The 22701-nt window shown below is 43.3% G+C and overlaps 1 long non-coding RNA gene across 2 annotated transcripts; it reads right to left on the bottom strand.

Annotated features, from left to right (window-relative positions):
• Positions 1-1644: 1644 nt before the first annotated feature.
• Positions 1645-21746, bottom strand: LOC137143557 (uncharacterized). 2 transcript variants are annotated; one of them, XR_010917204.1, is made up of 3 exons: positions 21686-21746; positions 20140-20325; positions 1645-1857 (listed from the first exon to the last, which is right to left on the bottom strand). It is a non-coding gene; the product is annotated as an uncharacterized lncRNA (long non-coding RNA). The 2 variants fall into 2 exon arrangements; XR_010917218.1 differs by lacking the exon at positions 1645-1857 and adding an exon at positions 14036-14191.
• Between the last annotated feature and the right edge of the window lie 955 nt (positions 21747-22701).

Raw genomic sequence — 22701 nt, 5'->3', positions numbered from 1 at the left:
CTGCCCAGTGTATAATGAGAAAAATATGATGCTTCCTCTACACGTTTGAAAACCACACAAAGAAAAGGGTAGTTTACAAGCGACGTAGGGCACATTTCACCTACATCACTGGTGCATACTGCAAAATGATGAGAGAAGGCTGCTAGGTATGTGTTTGAACATTGGATTTGAACCTCAGACACTCAGGACAAAGATTGTCTAATAATGGTATGGAGGGAGGAAGTAGTGAGTGTGTGGTGTTGCCCTCTAGAGGCTGAACCAGAAAAGGTATGGGACCTGTTGCTACTTGTAGACACGGAACTTCTTTAAAAGTAAATAAAATGTGGAGTAGGGGGAAGAGGAGGGGAAGAGAAGAATTCAAGGCATCTTTACCAGACTTGAAAATTTTACCATACAGCCACTATAAACCTACTGACCAGAGGGAAGCACAAAAGGAGGTGGGTATGTCTCCAATGAGATCCAGGCTGCACTGGTGAGCTCAAGTATTAGGTTAATAGAGAAGAGTCCTGGTAGAGTTCGTATGAGGAAAGTTGCCCGCTCTAGGTCTAGCTTCCGCCTGTGCTATTAGTACCTAACTTTAATGAACAATAAATCACCCAAAATACTTTTTTAAAGAGGAACACAAGTCCATGTTCTCAGATGTGGCTAAATGGCTCATGATATTAGCCACCATCATTTCATCACCTTCTCTTTCCTGTATGTTCCATGCCCCCACACCCCAAGCTATACTTTTAACAGTTTAGAAACACTTTCTGTTTCTTCCCTTCTCTTTGCACATTCCTCAGTAATTCATCTGCACTATCATCGAGCTGTGGAAGTAGCTCCTTCCCCACTTGGTTTTCACTAGTGCCTAGTTCAAAGCTCAGACCAATGACTAGAGTGAGTCAATAATGTGTGAAGGGAGGGAATTGTCAACAAAATCTTCAAAATTTGATTTGCCAAGCAGTTCTAGAGTGACCCAGCAGCAATGGTTTTAATAAGAAGTGTCACTTACATAAACAGGTAGAAATAAACAGTTAGCAGGACAGATCCTCATCTGGTGTAAACTGACCTAGCATTTTCGACTGCAGTGGAGCTATGCTGATGTGTAGCAGTTGATAATCCAGCCCAGCAACTTTTAATCCATTTTGTAAAATGGGCACCTTTAAATTTACAAGAGGTGTTTAGATAAAAGCACGTCTAGCATGATTACAGAATCATAGAAATGGAGTAGGTCATCTAGTCCCCACTTGTGACAAGCCAGTTCTTTAGAGAGGTAAGGTGGGTGAGGTAAAAGATATTACCTCACCCACCTTGTCTCTCTCATATCCTGGGACCAAGATGGCGACAACTACACTGTATAAGTCGGTTCTTTGACATTCAAGAGACAGACTGGTGTCTGTTACATGTGATAAAGCTCTTGTGGGATAAAGGTCATGGGCAAAATAAATGAGAAGGAGACATCAGTGGATAGACAGCAGTGATCAGTCTTCATCCCTTCTTTTCGAAGAGGTGAGACTTGGAAAATCAGAGGCATTTGATGATTGGGGCCAGCCAGCTTGTATGTCTCGTTTGTATTGTTAGCAGAAATTAAAACTGATTATTCCATTTTTCCCACCCAATGGCTAGGGCAATGTTTGCTAAGAGCAATGTCAGCTTGCTCATCCTTCGTTTTAATCAACAGAGAATAGTTTGACAGTTGCAATTTACACTGGGTGGGGGGAAAGAGCGAATCAAAGAGCAAAGGAAAATCCTGAGACATTGAAGAAATTCAATAAAAGTGCAGCTGTAGATTAGTGAACTCAGCTACCATCTCTCAAATAACAGGCCACTTTGTGCTGCGTGAAATGATGCAGTTGCAGGAGGATAGCCAAAGGTCTGTAGCATGGGGATGGAAAAGAGTGTGTCACATGCTGATTTTAAAAAATGAATACACTCATCAGAATAAATATGTCAAAGACATTCCAGGAAATAAGACAAAAATTATAATCAACATTCAGGTCACTTACAAAACAAAGGAGATAAAATAACTCAATGCATACATTTACCATTATAGCTCCAAAACTGATTGTTTACAGCATGACACTAAGTAAATTACAATAACCTCACAATTCAAACTGACTTGGATGAAGTATTTCAGCCACTCGTAAACTTACTACTCCCCTTCTTCATAATGAGGAATCAATGGCTTTGTCTCATGGTTTTACAACAAAGTTTGGGTCTGCCCTCATTGCGCATTACAACAGGTCCCATTCTAGATGCAAATGACATCGCGGCACGTCCTCAAATATCAGGTGTCACAGTACCAATGATCTCAATAGAGTTCAAATAATTTACTCCAGCTGAGGATATCCACCCATTTTTTGTAAGCAATGATGCTCAGGGGCAAAAATAAATAAGTAGTAAACATCAGTGGATAGAAAGCAGTAATCAATCTTCAGCTCTTCTTTCCAAAGAGGTGAGACTTGGAAAGGGCCTGAATCCAAAGACTATTGAAGTCAGTTGGAGTTATCCCATTGACTTCAGTGGACTTTGAATCAAGTCCTAAATGCTTTAAAAAACTCTTATGAGTTTTAACCATCTTTAGTGCCACTGCTAAATTCATTGTATACCCCATTAGGCCCAGTGTTTACAAACTTGGGTAACTTTATTCACTGGAGTAGCCCCATGTGCAACACAGAATAGGAAATTAACAGGGACGGATCTGAATTAAATATCTGAATCTTTAGACACCCCCTGAAACTTCCAGGAAGGTCAAAAATGGCCCCAAGCTTCATGGCAAGCATTTGTTGAGTTTGAGCCAAACCAAAACCCAAGTGACCTTAACTTTGGGATGCCTGGATCCAGACCAAATTTTGAGGTGCAGGCCGAACTCAAGAAATGAAAAACTGGATTTAATCAGTGGTTTATTTGACAGGTATGTTTATACTAAATGGAACCTTGAATACTTCCAGGAGCGGGAAAATTCAATTCAGGACATGGAGATAGAAATGGATTTGTCCAACTAATGACCAACAATGACTGCAACAGTAAAAATATAACCTAAAATCCAGAGTGCCTATCCCTAAAGTGACTCCAGATTTTGATTTCCAATGGGCAAGGGTCTCTTTATTTTATATTAAGTTTTTTTTAAAAGTCCATAAGTATTATTTTAAGGTTGAGTCAGAGGAATAAAATCAAAGAAAAGACTGAAGTACAATATTGTTAGAACAAATCATAAATTCCATATGATGGAGACCTTTGTGGAAGGAAGACCCAAAACTAGCACAAAAAAAAAAATTAGGCAGGAAAACAAACTGCACTAATGAAACATTTATTTGCTGAAAGCCATCTGCAATCTTTACTACAGAGAATTCTTTCCCAGGATTTGCCTGCTGGGTCTTGCCTTTATGCTCAGGGTCTAACCAATTGCCATATTTGGGGTCGGGAAGGAATTTTCCCCCAGGTCAGATTGGCAGAGAGCTAGGGGAGTTTTTGCTTTCCTCTGCAACATGGGGCATGGGTCATTTGCAGGTTATACTAGTGTAAGTGGTGAATTCTCTGTAACTTGAAGTCTTTAAACCATGATCTGAGGACTTCAGTAACTCAGTCAGAGGTTAGGGGCCTGTTACAGGAGAGGGTGGGTGAGGTTCTGTGTCCTGAAATGTGGAGGAGGTCAGACTAGATGATCACGATGATCCCTTCTGACCGTAAAGTCTATGAGTCTGAGTCTGTAAATAAGGCAAGGCAGATTTTAAGCTTAAAAAGAAAAATCAAGTAGTTCTGTGCATACTTACAACTTTATGAAAGTATTTTTCTGTATGTTTTATAAAGCAGCACCTACTTTTGCAGTTTTTTATAGATATTGGCAGTGATATCATCTGTGACAAGGCTTAAAAATAAACAAGAAATTCAACACCAGGGAAATTATAGGCACTAGAAAAACAACATTTGAGAATTGTTTTGCACAGGAAAGGCTGTCTATGGAATGTAGGCAAGCCTTGAAATTCCCAGCAATTAAAAAAAAAAAACCCCCCGCAGAAATGTAACAAATTTAGAAATAAAATATAGGAGGAAAAAGCTTGGAGTCCCCTATGTGAAAGAGTTCCAAATGTTGCAAGCACAGGTAGTATTAAAAACCATCTAAGATAGGTTTTAATTTGCTGGTCAGAATAGATCTGACCCCACAGAGAACTGCTAATTTTAAAGAGGGAAGTTACCCATTGTGTCAAAAGGTGTAAATCTGAGAAGTGATTTCTGCTCCTGACATGAGATCCTTCAGGGTAGTGTTTTCTAAAACACCTAAGGCACCTCTGGCCAGGTTTTTATAATAGCTCCACTTCCATTTATACCCTCTAATTATTGGTGAAATTTTCAAAAGCACTTAGCAATTCCCACTGGGGCGCTTCAGATCAAATTTGCACAAGTGTTACATACCCAAGGTGCTAATCTTTTGACAATCTGCTCTAGAGGAACCCCCCTGTAAGGCCCAGCAGGTCTCAAACCCAGGACTACAGAGTTACCAGGCCATGTGCACAGCCACACTGCCTGCCAACTAACCACCATACCCCTACTCCTTGCCCACTCTGGACACAGACCACAGGAAGTCCTGCCTCAAGGGGTTCAACAGATAGCATGTGTGTTCGTGGGCTAAGTATTTTTCACATCTGTATCTACAAATGAGAGCAGTGGCATCTGCACCCCTATAAAAGATATTCAATTGCTGATCTCTCCCCCTCTCCCCCTCCTTAGCTTCTGCTTTTCTACAAAGATTTCCTTTGCATTTCCTAAATAATTGTTTAATCTAATATGAGGCTTGGAAATCATTGTAAGTATTTTGTGCAGCTGGTTGCCTGATCACTGCCTCCTTTGTACTGGAAATCCACTGGAAATAAAACCAAACAAAGGAGCCCTGCAAGGCAGAGCAGGGATAATACTTATGTCATCCAGATAATAAAGGCAACTCAGCAGGTTCTGCCCTTCCAGTAACACCTCCCAGGACGAGGAACATGATAGATAAATGCAATAATGTGAGGTGATAACACAGAAGCTGCCTTCCCAACCCATGGCCACAGTGCTCTCACTGAAAACAAAGAACCAGTGCTGAAGAATAGGGTTAAATGCCTAACTTTTTGATGAACATTTTTATTGCAACTCCTCATCCTGGGATCTCAATGGTCCTGAGCCATGGGTTTCTGCAGGAGATTTTTATTGGCTTTTCCTCAGTGGGTTTCTCCCACACTCTTCCTGAAAGAATTTATCTTTCTAATTCTCCTTCGGGGCTCGTTTCTCCCACCTTACTCGCAGGATTCAACAGATCTACTGAGGAATATATGTCTTTGCAGGGATGACCCATGGCTACCCATCCAGAGGAAGGACAGAACTTATGTGGGAGGCAAGATAGTCTAGTAGATCTGGTCTGGGATCTGGGCGGTGTGGGTGGTGTTCTCAGTTATGTGTGATATTGGGCAAGACACTTAGTCCCTGATTTTTAAAAGTCAATGGGAATTAGGCTCTTAAGTGCCTAAATCCCTTTTGAAAATGAGACCTAGGATTGTAAATCGTAGAAATGTAGGGCTCTTAGGAACCTTGAGAAGTCAGCAACTCCAGCCCCCTGCACTGAGATAGGACCACGTAAACCATCCCTGGCAGGTGTTTGTCCAAACTGTTGTTAAAGACCTTCAGTGATAGCGAATCTACAACTTCCCTTGGAAACCTATTCCAGAGCTTAACTACCCTTGTAGTTAGAAAGTTTTTTTCTAATATCTAAACCTAAATCTTCCTTGCTCCAGATTAAGCCTATTACTTCTGATCAGTTAAGTATTGCAATACTGAGTGCAACAATGCCTAAATCTGGGCTTTAACTTCTCTGCTCCCTATCTGTAAAGTGGGAATAATACTTCCCCCATCTCACAGGAACATTGTGAGGATAAAAATCCATTAATGATTGTGAGGTCACTCAAAAACTGTACTTATGAGGGCCATCTAAGTATGTGGATGGATTCATTAATGCTGATCAGTTAAGTACTGCAATTGTGAAGGTTCTAACTAGTAAATCCTGAATTAATGAATTCCTTTTGGTAGTGTATCAGATAGTTGAGTATCACTCTTCTCCCCCCGTGGTAAGTGAGGAATGGGGAAGAGGAGAGGTTCCACCTTTTGATAATCATAGCAATTTTTTTTTAAACTTTGCCTTTCCCTGATCTAGCGCTCACAGCAAGGAAGACAAAATGGATTCTGCTAGATAAACACGACTGGAGTTCAAATTGCTGATTTGGTTCTTTTTCCCAGAGTTCAAACCAAGGCTGTGCTGGCTGCAACCGTTCAAACTCGATGGCCCAGTGGGACTAATTACTCCATTTACAGTAAAACATGCAACGAAATGTATCTCCCTATCTCCATATAGCCAAGTTTACTGAAGGATAACCTACTACATTACACAGATTAATACTCCAGTGAGTAAATTAATCCAAAGAATTTCACTCACTACTTGCGGTTTATAAATTTTAATTGGCTCTAAACTGCCACACGAATTTATGTGAATGTATCTTGATGCAGTGAAAGAGATCAGAAATTACTCTATCAACACTTGAAGTGCCAAGATAAGATAACAGGAAATGTTGGGACCAATTTATGAACGCATATTAATATTTGCAAAGTGGGATTCAAACTTCTTTCAGCATGCACTATCATATTACACACAGCTCAGTAGGGGAGACAAAATAATGGAAAGGATAAATACCTGTATTTGGAACATACACTTCCACATTGCAAAAAGACCGCTCCAAAGCTGTATGGGTTGGACTGTGCTTTTATGAATCACAATCTACTTAATCGCCCAACTTATTGATCAGAATGGCCTTCTGGTATATTGCAATGCAGGTATAGCATGCACATCTCTTGAACAAGAAGAATAGGATTTAATTTACATTGACAGAGGCCCCTCTCAGATGAGCTTCTTTATGCAATTCAGATAAGAACTAGGTTTCACCTACGTCTAGAGTCCCATGGATTTGACTTTTCCACATGCACAGAAGAGGGGGCCAGATTTTCAAAGGTGTTTAGGCGACTAAAGCTGTAGATAGGTGCCTAGTTTAGAAATGCCTAGGCATTTCAAAAATGCCTAAACAGGTTAGGCATCTACATGCTTTTGAAAATCCCACTAGGCACCTATCTGAATCTTTAGGTGCCTAAATACCCTTGATCATCTGGCCTTTGGTGCAAAATCCACCTTCCGCTCTAGAAGTCTGCAGAATACTACAATTGTCACTCTAACCTTCCAAAGATGAATCAAGGCAGGGTTATCTACTGGAACCCATACAGAGACAGCCTGAAACAGAGCCCTCAGAGAGGCTGGAACCGCTCTTTTTAGCCATAATTGTCTGTTAATCCTGATGCCTAGCAATGGATATTTTGATATCAACATTGTTAATCATTTCATAGCTGATGATTTTACCAGAAGCGTCCACCGCCTGTTCTACATTGTTACATACAGTGGCAATGACTGGGGTAGTAATCAATGGATCAGCTGCTTGCAAGGGAATGAGGAGTGTAAGCTCCCCCAGGGAACAATTTAAAGACTCCCCGATGCTAACATGAAAAAGGAAATACATCCCCTGGCTGTTGCACAAAGGGTCAACAGCTTCCTAAAAACCAAGAACCAAAACTTCTTTCTCATGCTTCCCTGGGTACCAAAAACTCTCAAAACTAATGGCTCCTACAAGGCAGTCATGCATTTTCCACATACAAATCTGTGGCACATTAAAAAATTGGAGGCCACTTGAATTTATTGTTAGAATGAGACAAGAGGCAGTGACTAGATGATATTTTCATGTTTAGCCCAATAAAAACCTCCATGGTTGAACATATATTGTTACTGCTCCAGAATTTTTAATCTGCCCCACAAAGCACCCTGGACTCAGAGTGAAGCTGCAATCTTCCATCCCTCACCACCAGTAATAGAGGCTACAGAGGGCAAATTATGCCCTCGGCTGTGGAGCTCCATATTTCATTTATGCCCTCAGTGACAGCATTAACTTCAAGTGAGTTGCACAGAGGTCATGGAGGACACAATCTGAAGGCACTGGGGTTGTACAGGTGTAGATGAAGGCCAAATTTGGTCTCCAGAATCTTTATGATTGTAGATGATGTATGAAATGGACAGAACAGTGATTGGTAGGAAAATATTTACTTGCACACTGAAAATTTGAATATGGAAATCAATATTCAGAATACAGAACCATAGGATGCATCTTTTAGGACAGAATGACACTTTAGAATTTGAGCCGAATCTCAACTGAATATTTTGTATTTTAAAAAGGGTATATTTATATTTAAATTTCTTTTAAATTACACTTTTCTAACATGTTTCACCAACACGGCTATGGTTAATATACCATAGGAAAATGAGTGATTTGAGGAGGAGGAATGCATTGCTCTAATTTTTTTTATCCCCGGTATGTTTCTTTATGCATTTGGCAGTGCTTTATTTCTAGTCAGTTTCATTGTTGCCTCTCTTTTTGTGGGCCGCTGACATACAAATAAGGGAAAGGAAACCATTTTAAAAAAATATAAACCAAACAAACAGGCAAGGGGATTTAAGGGCATATGTGGCACCTGAAACAACTTATCTATTTTTAATTGACTAGATTTTAATGGGATACTATTATTTTATTGATATAAAATTGTATAATTTTCCTTCTCTTCATCCTACACATTTCCAGTCACTGGATGAAAGCAGAATTGCTGAAGCTCTGTACCCCTTTACAAGGGACATTTTCCTAGTATCTGTCTTTACTTGAATCAAGAGTACTAGAGAAAGTCTGTTCTCACAAGATTTCCATCCCAAATTCACGCTCTCATGTTGTTCGCACACATTTCAGTTAAGTGCTCAAGCTCCTGGTTGCTCATCCAGCCTGATGTGAACCTATTTAGACTCACCCATCACTATTTCCTCTCTTGTATTTAAGCTTTCACTCGTAGAACAATGGACCTCTCAGAGTGGTTGTAGCAGGGCATGCCTTCACTCCTGTCTTCTTGCCCCACAGAAACTGCAGACTCCACTGGCTGGACATTCAAAATACCAGTTACCTGAGTTCCCTCCACCAAACACCACTGCAGTCCCCATGCAACAATCTATTTACGATAGCCAATGCCCTGTCAGCAGTCTCCTCAGGACTGGAGAGGAGCAAAGGTCTCCCTTTCCTGAAGCAACTGGGCTCAGCTAGCCCTCTTCTCCCTCCCTTGTGTAGGCCTAAAGTTTGATTTTGTTATATTGTAATTCTGTTATTGAGAATATTAAAATACTCCTACCCTTTTTGGTATGTCACAAACCACTACAGCAGCATTTCTAAGGCACTACATTTTAACCTGACCTTCTAACTTATGGAACAGAAATCTGCTACCTATTGATGTTTTCTTTTTTAAACCACCATCGGGTCATTGATTATCCTGTTTGTAAAGTTACCAAAAATCCTGGTTGTGAAACTGTTGCTATTGTTGAGTACATGTGTTTTTAAAAGCAAACTAAGTAAGATCAGAGTATGTACTAAACAGAAGAACCCATTGTTACATGAATTTGTTATATGAATTTACTTTTGTAATAGTAGAAAATATTTTAGATTAGAAACAATAAGATCTTTTCTTAAGGACATTTGAGTCTTTCAATCGTAAGGTTAAGACATTAGTATATGAATGGATGAGAGAGAGAGTGTGTGTGTGTGTAAGACTAGGGAGTGACAAAGAAAGGTGCCAGCCTCAAATGTTTAAAGGGAGTGAATATAACAACTTTTATGACCCAACTGGCTGAAGAATGCCCACCCTGATAACCCTGGGGTCCATCTCAAAGGACAAAAACAAGATGAACTGTGATAGATCACTACGGTCATGCTTGCAAAATATGGGTGATTAATAATCACACCAGGATACAGATGCAACATGACGAAGCAAAACCCATAGAGTGGCATAGAAGCTTACCCCTATTTAAAAAAAAAAAAAAAGAGGACTTTGGATTTGGTTCTACAATCATTCTCTAGGAACATCGCTGCGCACCGGCAGACCCCTGCTCCCTCCCTTGTGCCTTAGGCTAGTGGACTAACATGAGCTACTGAAGCTGGTAACTATATTCCATCTTTGTAGAACTGTGTGTGTGTTTGTGTTTTAGGAACAGAGAAAACTGGTTTTGTTGTAGAGAATTTTAGTATTTACAATAAATGTGGCAAATTGCCTTGTCCCCTTAAATAAGATCCTGCTGTTCATTTTATAAGTAGAACACTTGCACTGCCTTCCTGTGCCTCTTTATCCTTCCAGTCTAATTGGCTCCTTATCTCACCCAGCCCACCAGCCTAATTATCTAATTTTCTCTAATTACCCCACTCAGCTTTCTCCAGGGGAACTAATGGGCATCAAATTGCAGGCTCACCAATTCATTTCTTGAAATCGGTGCAGCGGTAGTGGGATGTGGGGAAGGTCCGTGTCAGGCTCTTCTGCCATGACTATACACAGGGGGGCAGCTGGCAGAGGAATGTGTGGATAGAGCAGCTAGAGCAGGAGGTCTTGGAGCTGGAGACAGGTCTGGCCACCAGCCCCAGAGATCCATCCCTCTGGCAAGCATGCTGGGAGAAGCGGGAGGAGCTCTAGGCTCTCAAAGACCACTGGGCTTGGGATGCCTTCATTCAATCCTGCATTTGTCTACTTCGGGAGATCGATCATGGCTGCCACTTTTTCTACACCCTGAAGAAAAAGAGGGTGGCTCAGAAGTATGTCATCTGCCTTCTAGAGTTGCATGAAAGGGCCAGGGCCTTCTATACCAGGACCTTCCTGGCTAGCCTCTCCTTCCTGGCTCTGATCAATTCTGACACCTGTGGAGTGCTCTGGGACGGACTCTCAAAGGTCAACTCAGGCAACCGGGACCGGCTGGAGTTGCCTCTTGCTCTGGCTGAGTTCTCAGAACCCCTCCACCTACTGCCCACTAACAAATCTCTGGGCATGGACAGGCTGACCGTGGGGTTCTACCACATGTTCTGGAACATCCTCAGCCCAGACCTTGCCATTGTCTGGCCAAGTCCTTAGAGAGCGGGGTACTCCCCGTCATGCAGGCAAGCCATGCTTGCCTTGCTGCCTAAGAAGGGGGACTTCTGCAACCTTCAGAAATGGCATCCCGTTTCGCTCCTCAGCACAGACTATAAGGTTGTAGCAAAGGCCATCTTGCTGCAGCTGGGGTCTGTGCAGGTCATCATGGTCCATCCTGACCAGACCTACACCATAGAAGGCTGTACCATCTTTGATAACCTTGATCTGGTCTAGGACGTCCTTGAGCTTGGGTGTAGGGATGATCTGTCATTTGCCCTCCTGTCCCTGGACCAGGAGAAGGCATTTGACAGGGTGGATCATGAGTATCTCCTGGGCACTCTGCAGGCGTTTGCCTTTGGGCCCCTTTTCATGGGCTTTCTCCAGGTGCTGTACACTTCCATGGAGTGCTTGGTCAGACTCAACTGGACTTTGACTGAACCAGTCAGCTTTGGGCCTGGGGTCCATCAGGGCTGTCTGCTGTCAGGCCAGCTGTACATTCTGGCCATCACGCCCTTCTTCCATCTCCTCTGTATGAGGTTGACAGGGTTGATGCTCCACGAGCTAGAGTTGCGGGTGGTTCTGTCAGAAGGATGCAAGGATGTGGTTTTCGTGGTCCAGGAATCAGGTGAACTGCTGTGGGTGAAGGCCTGCCAGGCTGTCTACACAGCAGCCTCCTCCGCCCAGGGTCAACTGAGCCAAGAGCTCTGGCCTGATGGTTGGGGATGGGTGGCAGGCAAACTCCCTCTCACCCACACTTCAGGCCATTTGGTGAAGCATAGGTCTGCTGCGCTATCTGGACATTTACCTTTCCACCACCCATTCTTCTCTGCCAGAGAACCGGCAAGATTTGGAGGGCAGGGTGGCTGAGCAGTTGCAGAGATGGACAGGACCACTCTGGTGCCTTTCCCTGCAGGGGAGGGTGCTGATGGTCAACCAGCTGGTCCTGTCCATGCTCTGGCACTGGCTCACGACCCTGAGCCTGGCCCCAGGTATCCTGGCTGACCTCCAGAGTTTAGCTCATGGCCAGGTTCTGAGTCTTCCCCTGGAGGTGGTGGGGGGAGAGGGGGACAGGGCCTGCTCTGCCTTCGCAGTTAGGTCCATGTCTTCCATCTCCAGGCCCTGCAGAGACTCCATGCATGGGGCACTCTACCTGTCATATCGCCTGGTGTGTACTCCAGGAGGTGAATGCAGCCTTATCGTCCAACTCTCTGGTTTCCCTGAGTAGGTCCTCCCACAGGCCCTGACCCCTGGACCTCCAAACCTTGTTATCAGTCCCTGCCCCGCAAGCCTCCCTGGCCTCACTTTCCTCATAACCCAAGCTGGCTGTGCAAGCTGCAGCCAGTTCACTTTCAAACCAAGGACATATCTGTACATGCTCGTGCTCCATAGTTTTCATTTCCTTCCCCTCATGTCCCACCCTGACACGAAGTGGTGGGACCTCCTACCATCTGTAGAGGGTGAGGAACCTGATGGGCCAGGCTGTATTCCAACCTGATTCCCAGTGGGCTGTGGGACACTACTTGACATGATGCCATGAGTAGAGGCATGTACCTGGCATGGTTCATCCCTCCTTCCTGACACCTGCCCTTTTGTGGCATCAGGGAGATCCTGGCGCACATCTACCTGGAGTACGCCACGTTGCAGCCCCTTTTCCAACTCCTCCAGAACCTTCTTCTCAGGTTCTGACTGCACTTTGTCCCCACACCTTCTGCTACATGCACACCCCATCCATGGGCCCATGAAGTCACAAGACCACCTTGTCAATCTTCTCCTGGTGCTGGCCTAGGTGGACATCTATAAAACCAGGAGAAGGATGTTGGACAGGGAGATGCTCTGTGACTGAAGGATCTATTTCTGCTTCTCCTTTGGTTCATGAATCTGGGCAGCATTCTTCTGGGTCACATTTGGTGGCTCCCTAGACACCTTTGAGGAGCAGTGGGTGCTGTCTGGGGTTTTCTACTCAGTGTCCCCTTCTGGATCCCTGATTTTGAACCTGTAACTGCATTCCTGTCCCTGTTTTTGATTTCTTTACCCTGAATTCATTTTGATCCTGGAATCAGTAGCTCCTCCCCTTAGGCTAGAGGAGGGGCCTTCAGATGTGGGCAGTCTTGTGCCTGCCCACCGTTGGAACTCACTAGGTGTTCACCCCCTCTGCTCTGTCACAGTAGTGAAGGTAGGCACACATATAAGTGGCAGCAGAAAATCCCTACATTGTGTTGATCTATTGTGGGGTGAAGGTAGAAAACTGAGGATATACTACTATATCTGATTCCCAAAAAATTAGAGGCAGCTAGCCTCTTTGGTATAAATTGTAACCCCAGCTGGGTTCAGATGGGAAGCCTTACTGTTCATACCAGTGCAGACCAAACCTATTAGACCATGATTCATGGAGACTGGATACCAGCCAGCAAGAATCTTCCATTGTACCCTAGCCTCTATTTGAATAGGGAGTAAACAGTTTGTTTTGGAGACTATTAAATGTACATAGCAAGACAGTTTTCCTTTGCCAATTGCTGCCATGGCATAGAAGCTTTTTGGGGTAGAGGTCACATCTTCCTTTGTTTAGAAATTGATTACTGTATTTTGGACACTAGTTTTACTCTATATAGGCTCTTATAGGGAGCTCATCACCGTAATATTAGAGCATCTTCCAGTAATGCATTAAGTGAGGTCACTAACATCTGCCAGATGTTTGTATTTTCACCCTCTCCTTTAGGGGAAAGCATATAGAAGTGGAATGTCTTGTTTTGGACACGGACACGGACACAAAAGAAGGCAAGATCAAAGAGATGTCCTTTGCACTTGGAGCAGAAGGCAGTGAAATCTGTGGTGGTCCTTTCTTCCAGGGGAAAGGACTAAGTAACTGAAGTTTATGAAGGGCTTTGCAGTTGGAAAGGCACTCTAAATAATTCAGAATGGCATTGTTATGATTATTATTAATTTTTGAGGCCTGGAAAAAGATGAGCAAGATCTGAAGGGGAGGAGCCAGTACTAACACCACTAGAGGTAAAATCAGTATTTCTCCATTAGCCAGGGTTCTGACTAGACACCCTTATTGCTTTGTTCCACAGTGACTGCAGCCATAGTGTTTGTGTGTGACTTTTCCTTCTTTATTCAGTCACCTTGTCTTCAGATCCAAAGTCAACAGGAGTTCTGCCATTGACTGTAAATGGAACAAGATCATAACCCTTCATGTATTTCCTATTGGGCTGCCTCTTGATTTCTCTTGTTATCCCATGGGTATCTGTAAGAGAAGATCCTCACCTGCAGTGCACCTCTTCATGTCTGAAAATATCATTACATGAGGGCCTCATCCCCGGAACCACCCATATTAGACTGTCTCCCAGACCTGCAATGGGCCTTGGAGTTTCCATCTTGTCTGGAATCCCTGTCTTCATCTTCTGTAAGTTGGTCCTCTGGTCAGGTCACAAATGTCTAAACCCCTTCCAGGATAGGGCAAACAAGTCCAAATGAAACTCCACACATCTTCAAACTAATAGCCATTCCCCCTTTAAGGCTTCACTATAGTTCCCTTTTTAGCTCTACTGCAAGGTTTTTCCTACAGTGCCTAACCTGCTCCTGTAGCATTCTTCCTCAGTTGTTCGTTGTCTGGATAAGCACTATCCCAGGACTTCTCTCTGCCAAAGAGATATGTCTGTCCTACTGTCTCTCCCAATTGAGCTCCCTCAGTCTATTTATAAAGGCCTCACTCTACCGCCTCTGGCTGGGAAGTGATGAGTTACTCACCACTCGGATGTAGAGCATGACGAATTCGGGGTTCTTTCCCTGGCCTTGCAGGTGACTGGGTTTAAGCCCCATCACAGGATCTCATTAAATTGATCACCACTACTTGTGAGAGTTGCCATACTTGGGGAGCATCCACTTTTCCTGCAGGATGGAGCAGGCAAATTGCACTGGGAAAGAGAATCAGGATTATCTGCCTAAGAGGCGGGTGGGACAAAGATGGTGCCCTATTTAGAAAGCCCCACTGCTTAGAGAAGCTTTGATGTAGCACATCCACAACAATTAATTGATCATTTTTTCTCCCGAGCACAATGAGTCGATCGAAAAAAATGTCATCCCCTTAGAACAGTTTTGGCTTGTGATGTGGGGCAGTTTGACCTAACATATTACATATTGGACCCATAAGTTAATTAGCTAGTTAATATTAAAAGACCTATTCATTCATTAGCTTAATTAAGCTAATGCTGTACTGACATTAAAATATGAAAAATTAAAGCTGTATGCAAACAAAATAGCTGTAATGACTTTCAGATAAATATTTTCAGGCTATATAAAGCTAAAGGATATTACTTGATGGAAAATGTTTCCTTTCCACAGGAATAATAATCTGTATAGCCACAAAGTATTTAAATACATGATTAAGATCTGTAGCATACCATGTTTGTTACAGACTGGCAGTGGCTGTTCCATAGCTAAGGTTGCAACTGACTTTCCATTAGAATTCAACCTTCAGAATACACAAATAAATGCATGCCAGTCTCCAAATTAGAAGGATAGATCTGGGACTCAATGAAATTTTTGTTCCATAAATCAGATGAATTAGATACAGGCTTCTTGAATTAGCATATGCTTTAAGACAGGAGGGAGGGGAATTCACTATTCTGAGTCTAACTTACCTGCCACGTTTTAAGCAAGAAAGAAAGAATAAATCAAGGAAGGCGAGAGATAAAACTGAGCTTATTGGATTCAGGCACAGGCCCCAAGATTATTTGATTCAACTCTTTTTAAAAAAGCTGAAAAGTTAAATAATATCAAAATAGCTTACTAGCTCTGAGCTTCTAATACAGCATCAAGTGCCTGCTGGAGACCTAAGCTTTCATTTTGAAAACATGTCTAGCCTTTTTCTTGGCAGAGATGAGCCTCAAAAGCGTTATAAATACTTGCAAAATGACCCCAGCTGACTGTGGGTGCTGCAGATGAACTAGTACTAAATGGAGTTAGTTCACCAGGCTGCTCTAACTATCACTTGGACTATCAGACTAGCCCACAGTGTTGGGGAGATGCAACTGTCTCTGCAGAAGCCCTTTCTTTCTTTTTGCTATGCCAAGCCGCACTCAGGAATCTGGCCCTACTGCATTGTTTCTCTGCTTTGCAGTTACACAGAGTATAGGTTGTAAAAAGCATGCAAATGACGACAACTCGCATCTCTGTGGGGATCCACTCTCAGTATCACTGGCTGCAAATCTTAGGCAGCACCAGTCCAGCTGCACCACCTGCTGATGCATGTCGTCAGCACTGTTAATTTTGCTCGTTTAGGCAAGGTGCTAGCATAAACTAATTGCCAGGAGGTAGGCAGGCTTGTCCATGTGGAGGAGGAAGGGGGAATTTCCATCACAATGAGATAAGTTGTTTGTAAAATCAGACACTTTAAAAGGTGAAGGTCACCAGTGACCGAACACTTTTTTTTAAGCCAGATCTTTGCTTGAGAACAGGAAGTGGGAGGTGCCTATAATTAAGTTGACTGGATCCATCCATTTGACAATGGAATCTGTTTGATGGCTAGAGTGGAAATGGATGCCTCACTTTGCTATTGCTCCCATAAACTAAGCTAATGACAGGACCTCCTCCTGAGGATCTTGTAAGGTGGGGTGATGGAGTCTAGGGAAAGTCTCATACTGGGAGAGAGGGGGAAGGAAGGGGATGATAGGAGGAGGGGAAAAGAGTCTTACAAGGAGGAGGGGAAGGAAAGGAAAAGAACTAAAAATAGAATGAATCGGGAGAAAAAGCCCTTATCCTGGGGCAATGGCAGTATCTGTTCTGAAGTCAGTTGAGAGATAAGAAAGTGCTCCAGGATTGGCAGGTCTGCTTCTCCTGGCCCTATCGTGGCGGGGCTGGAGACAGTGCTCTAACCATCTATGGTCCAAGGGAAGTGGTCTCTGGGGCACAAAATCTCCACAGAGTCCCACCCTGTGTGTTACCATATATTCCCTGTAATAAAGTTCCCCTGCTTAACGATAAGAATTCACGTTCTGCCTAGAACAACCAAATTGGGACTCCAAATTAAAAAGCATGGAAGTAAATGGATAGTTACAGAAGAAAATAACTGCCTCAGAATCGTCAACCACTCAGTAATGCTTAGGAAGCCTGGGGAAAGAAAATCCTGAGAAAACCATGCTAGGAAGGCTGCAGCTTTCTTATGGTGCTGGTAATTTGCATTCTTCCCTTCTTGTGAATAAGGCACCATGCATCCAAGTGATAAAAACCCCATCACTTACTCTTGTCTAAGGGATATCCTGTAATTTGATATGAAAGTGTAAAAATGTTTTGAAACATCGACCTTGGCACAATTCACTGCAGGTGCCCTTCAAGCCTCTTCCAGTGGACTCGTTTATCAAATATGTAAGAACGTGTCAGTGAGGACTTCTGAGCCTTATCCTCAATTGCATTTTATATGTGGATTAATGAATGAAGTAATAAATCAAGAAAGACTGCTCTGCTCTAGTTGCTCACAGTTTGTCATATGCAACTTCTTTTTAACGTCCTACCTGCAGGAGGGTGGGGGGCATACAAGGGGATGAAAGCTTGGAAATAATCAAGCTTCCTTTTCATGTTGATTCTATCCACTGTTATTTGGCCCTATTGAATAAATACATTTTCAATGAGCTGCCCAATAGATGGTACTGCTGGACTTGCAACCCCCACCTTTATGTGCTCTGGAACTGGGTTGCTGGGAATTTCTTGGTCCATGCAGTAGTTGTAGGCTGCCTTTTAGAAGGCAGTTTGGTATTAAATGTCATTACCCCTTATAGGCTGTCAAGTATGGAGATATATTTTAGAAATGGAGGCAACCTTGTTCCCACTGTAGTCAATGGAAGTGTTGCTAATATCTTCAATGGTAGGTCCCATTAGGTAGGTTAGGTACTATGATCAGAAGGGCCTTCTCTCAATGAGAAGGTTGCACTGATTTAACTACCTAACTAGCTTAAGGTACGTTGATATAAGATTCTCTTAAATCAAAATAAGAACGTCTACATTTGGAGGATATGTCTTTACAAGTAAATTGGTTCTAACCTTTTAGTTAATTCAGTGCAACTTTTCATGTACACAAGGCTAAATGTGTCTATGCTGGAGGGCTGAATTACCTTTAGCCTTAGCTTGAGAAGTTAAGTCTTGAAGGTGGTAAATAACCACCTCCACCAGGGGGTAAAAGCCTTTCAAAGGCTGTAATAAAGCAAACCTTGCTACTATGGCTTGTAGAAACAGTCTGGAATTATTTTCCTGCAGTATCTTTAGGCTGAAGTGAAAATGGTGTAAAAGTATTCCTGGAATTCCCACAGTAGCAGAACATGTGTGACTTCTACAATAATCACTAGTGGCCTGAATGATCATTATTCTGCTGCTGGAAAATCCCCCATGCCTACCCCAAAGCCTTGGGTTGCTAAAATTTTGCTTTAGTCCTCATTTTCATTCTCTTTTATCTGTACCATAACAGAAGTTTAGTGTTTCAACATATTGTCATCAGCCTCATCCCCATCCTGAGGGCTGGTACCATCTATGCAATTGTTCTCCACAGACCTCTTTATCTTTCCTACATAGTGTTAAGGAAGATGACAAAAGATTTCAATGTTTCAATATGCACACTATTGGAAAGAGGGTATAAAGCATATTTTAGCATGTACATTAATAACAAACCCAGAAGAATATGGATAAAGGGCTAGGAAGAGATGACATCAGGTGCAGGAGAACCAATTTAAAATCCACTCTTAGCACTGATGTCATGAATTCACAGATTGTTTGCTTACTAGAGCAAGTGTTTGCTTTTTCCTTAGGGACAGTTTGTTATATTTGGAAAAGAGAAAGGTAAGGAAGAAAGGACATCTGTGTTTAGAAGCACAGGAGAGAAATAAAGCAAGCCTTTTAAATGGGTCTTTTCCTTACATTTAGAAATCAGTTTAGCCTTTGTAATATATATCTGATGTCAGCTGGGTGGAGAAGAGAATGAAGGGAGAGAGTGAGTTAGGAGGAGAAACAGAGAAGGAAACTGAATAGAAATGTGGCCCAAATTCTGAAGTCCCAACTTAGCATGAATTTTGTCCGAGTAAGAATGATTTCAGGAATTTCTGAGGCGGATGCAAGGCTTACTGAAGTTATTGGAAGGTCTGCCAGTGACCTCCGTAGGCTTTGGATCACGCCCTCTGTCCATAGAGCCAAGGAAAGAGACTTAAAAGTCCATATGCTAGTGATTCCAAGTCACATTTACACCCCACAAATAAGTCCGATTTTAGCCAAACATACCAAATTGACCATTGCCTCTGTCTCCATTATCTCCAAATCCCTCCCTTGTGTATATAGCTTTATATAGATTTATAGCTATTTACTGGTCACACCCTAGCCAATAGGACCTTCCCAAAGAAGACGACTCCTCCCAGGCCCCCCTAGTTTCAAGTATCATTTTGTTCAGATAGAACAGACTCCACCTGAATGCAATAGTCAATGCTATAATTGGGCCATACATGACCCACACAAGTCCCTCCACAAGCTTCATTTAAAATTATGCCCAACAATGATTTCCCCCCACTCCCCGAAATGTGTCCACTCGTCCTCCTGTGTGTAACTTTGCAAATACAGCAATGACACCCAAGTATGCCTCTCCTGTGGAAAATGCTTAAATGAAGAGCTAGCGGACCTACCCATCAAACATGTTTGTTATACTGTAAAACGGTACTAAGCCCTAATCCAAGCCAAAAGAATAATGCCATAACGTGTGAGTTTGTGCACTCCCTTTGACATTAATGGAGCGATACACAGACACAAAACTAGCCTCCTAGACACTACTAGTCAGAAATTGCTACCATCCAATGACTGCTTAGTGTCCCTATCTAATTCCTAATAGAAAAGTGCCCACATCACAAAGCCACCCTCACTATTGGCACTAATTGACAGAGTGTTGGAAGTTTCAGCACAGAAGCAAAGGATTGAGAGCCTGAACTAACCTGCATGGGTGGTCATTCAAGGTCAGAGCTAAGCCACGGAAGCTGATCAATTTGAGGATGTTTCATTACAGTTGTCCATTCTGTATCAATTATGCAAATAAAAGGCAAATGGCAAGTTCCACACTTGCCAAACGAGGACAAATGCCATACTCACCTGAAGTACAGCTTCTCTTCAAAAAGCACCCTGGTTCAGTTTTGCCCTCAATCATATCTGTGCAGTCCCATACCCTCAATGGAGTTACACAGCCATCACCGATTTCAATGGAGTAAAGAGTTCTGTTGTTGATGGACAAGATGAGATGCCTCGTTTTCTTTCATTGACTGTGTTGGCGCTGCAGTGCTAGTAGGAATTAAGAGCAGTAAGAATTTTGGCCCAGACCCTCAAAAGGTATTTAAGTGCCTATATGTCATTTGATTTCAATGGGTTTTAGGTTTTACACTACAAGTAAGCAGCTAGGACTATGAATACACAAAGAGCAGATCTACTGAATAAAAAGTAGCCCTCGTGTAGAATTACACTTTAAAAACAAAAAATAATTCATTAGCTCAGTGGTTCCCAACCCGTGGACCACAGGGTCTTTCAGAGTGGCCCACAGCACCCATCCACCTGGCTACAGAAGGAGCCGCTGCCTAACGACCCAGGTAGAGTGCATTGTCGGTGCAGGCTCCTTGCTGCAGTCAGGGGGACAGGAGATCAGCACTCCCCTCCACTTAGCTGTAGCAGGAAGCACAGCAAAGCACTGTGCCTGCATCCCTAGGCACTGGTGTCCCTGCTGGAGCCAGAGGGAGGGGAGCACTGATCTCCCATCCCCCTTGCTGCAGAAGGGAGCCACTGCCTAGGTGGTTTCCCTGCTGCAGTCAGGGGAACAAGAGATCTTCCTCGCTGAACTCCTTCTCTCTGGCTGCTGTGGGGACAGAGGAGGGCTGCTGGCAGAGACTGGTGGCCTTTCAGGGTTGTAAAAATTGGATTTGTATTAAATGTTCTTAACACTATAGCATACTTAAAAAACATTAACTCACTTGTTTGCCTGTCTGATACCATCAAGGTCAGAGTTCATCAAGGTCAATGGTCACCCCTAAAACTGATTCAGCACTGTCTCCTACTTCATGTTTGTACAGTACCTAGAGCACTAGGGCTCCCATCACACTTGAGGTCTGTAGGAGTGCATAGCCATGCCACCTTGTCAGTCTGTGAGGGAGGCCACGCCCCCTCACTGCCACACCTGTGTGGTTAAGCTTACAGCAGGGAGTTAGCTATCTCTAGGGCCTCAGCCCCAAGCAGCACAGAGTGGGTAAGCAGTCAATGGGCCCAGCTCTCAGACAGGGCAGGAAAATAAAGTCTATGGCCTCACACCCACAGGCAGGGCAAGGCAGATAAGCAGTCTAGAAGTGCCCTGGTCAGGGAGTGCACACCCAAACCCAATCCCAGGCAGAGGGGTCAAGCTCCAACAAGGCTTCACAGGCCAGGGGTGAGGTTGCCACCCCAGGAGCAGATGGCAAGGAGAAGTGGGTCCTCCTAACTCCACCGCATCCCAGCCCAAGGCTAACAGTGGCAGACCATTCTGCCAATGGATCAGCAGGGCTCCAGCCAAAATGCACCAACCAGTGCCCAGGCACAAGCAAAGCCAGACTGTGGTCAGCAACCCCTGGGCTACTTCCTCCACCCCCTCTACAATGCAGCTGCCTCCAAGGGTTGTCACCTGTCACACTCTCAGTAGCCTCTCAACATCTGGGGTCTTGAGCACCTCACCTCACCTCACCTCACCTCACCTCACCTCACCTCACCTCACCTCACCTCACCTCACCTCACCAGGCTCCCCCTCCAGCAGCAGCCAAGAGCCATCCTTCTCCTCCAACAGCTGTCTCCCCACTGAGCTGCTGGGCCAGCCCACCTTTTATATTTTCTGTTCCTGTCCCACCCATCTGCTTCTGGCATAGTATGTGTGGCCCACATGGCTCCACCCACCAGGGGGTGGGTGGCAGTTTCTCCTTGTCAGTCTTAGAGGGAGACCACGTCCCCTCGCTACAAGGTCACTAAGCACTACTGTAATGCAGATAAATCTGGGGTAAAATTAATTTTCCAATAACATACACCCTCACTTTCTACATCTAATAGTCTAGGAGAAGTTCAAGATTGGTTCATTCAGGAAGTTCTCATTATCTACAGATGATGATATTATTAATTTTTTATTCACATGTTTTCCTATGTATATTCATTATTTATGTTTTAGTCATATGCATATTTCTTTTCCTACAAGGAGCCAACTTTCAAATACTTCTATTGTGCTAGAGAAATGGTGTCATCAACAGACAAACAGTAAATTTATATGTCCTACAGACTTGGCCGTATTACCTGCTGAGGTGATAAGTATGCTCAGGTGACATCTCTGTAGTAGAATAGGTAATTTCTTGCTTCTTCTCAATATTGATGGATGCATAACAACCTGGCTAAGCGTACAGAGATTGTACTGTCAGAATTAGTGTGGCACTGGAAAGCTTTAATGAATAACAAAGGATTTTTCCAAATTTCTTTGCAGTTTGTTTATTTGTTTTTCTCATTTAGCAGTCACAACTCTCACTCAGATTTTTATAAACAGGAATAGTACTGGAGAATGTTTTAAACATTTTATTCATGTATCGGTTATTCACTTAAGGGGGCTTCACTGTGTTTCTACAATATTATTGCACTTGTGCAGTAAAAACAAGCATCTCAAGA

This window comes from Emydura macquarii, unplaced genomic scaffold (genome assembly GCF_026122565.2).
Source record: "Emydura macquarii macquarii isolate MOO-44397 ecotype Brisbane River unplaced genomic scaffold, CSIRO-AGI_Emac_v2 contig_67, whole genome shotgun sequence".
In the NCBI taxonomy this organism is placed as follows: Eukaryota; Metazoa; Chordata; order Testudines; family Chelidae; genus Emydura; species Emydura macquarii.
This window is presented reverse-complemented; position numbering and strand designations above follow the sequence as displayed.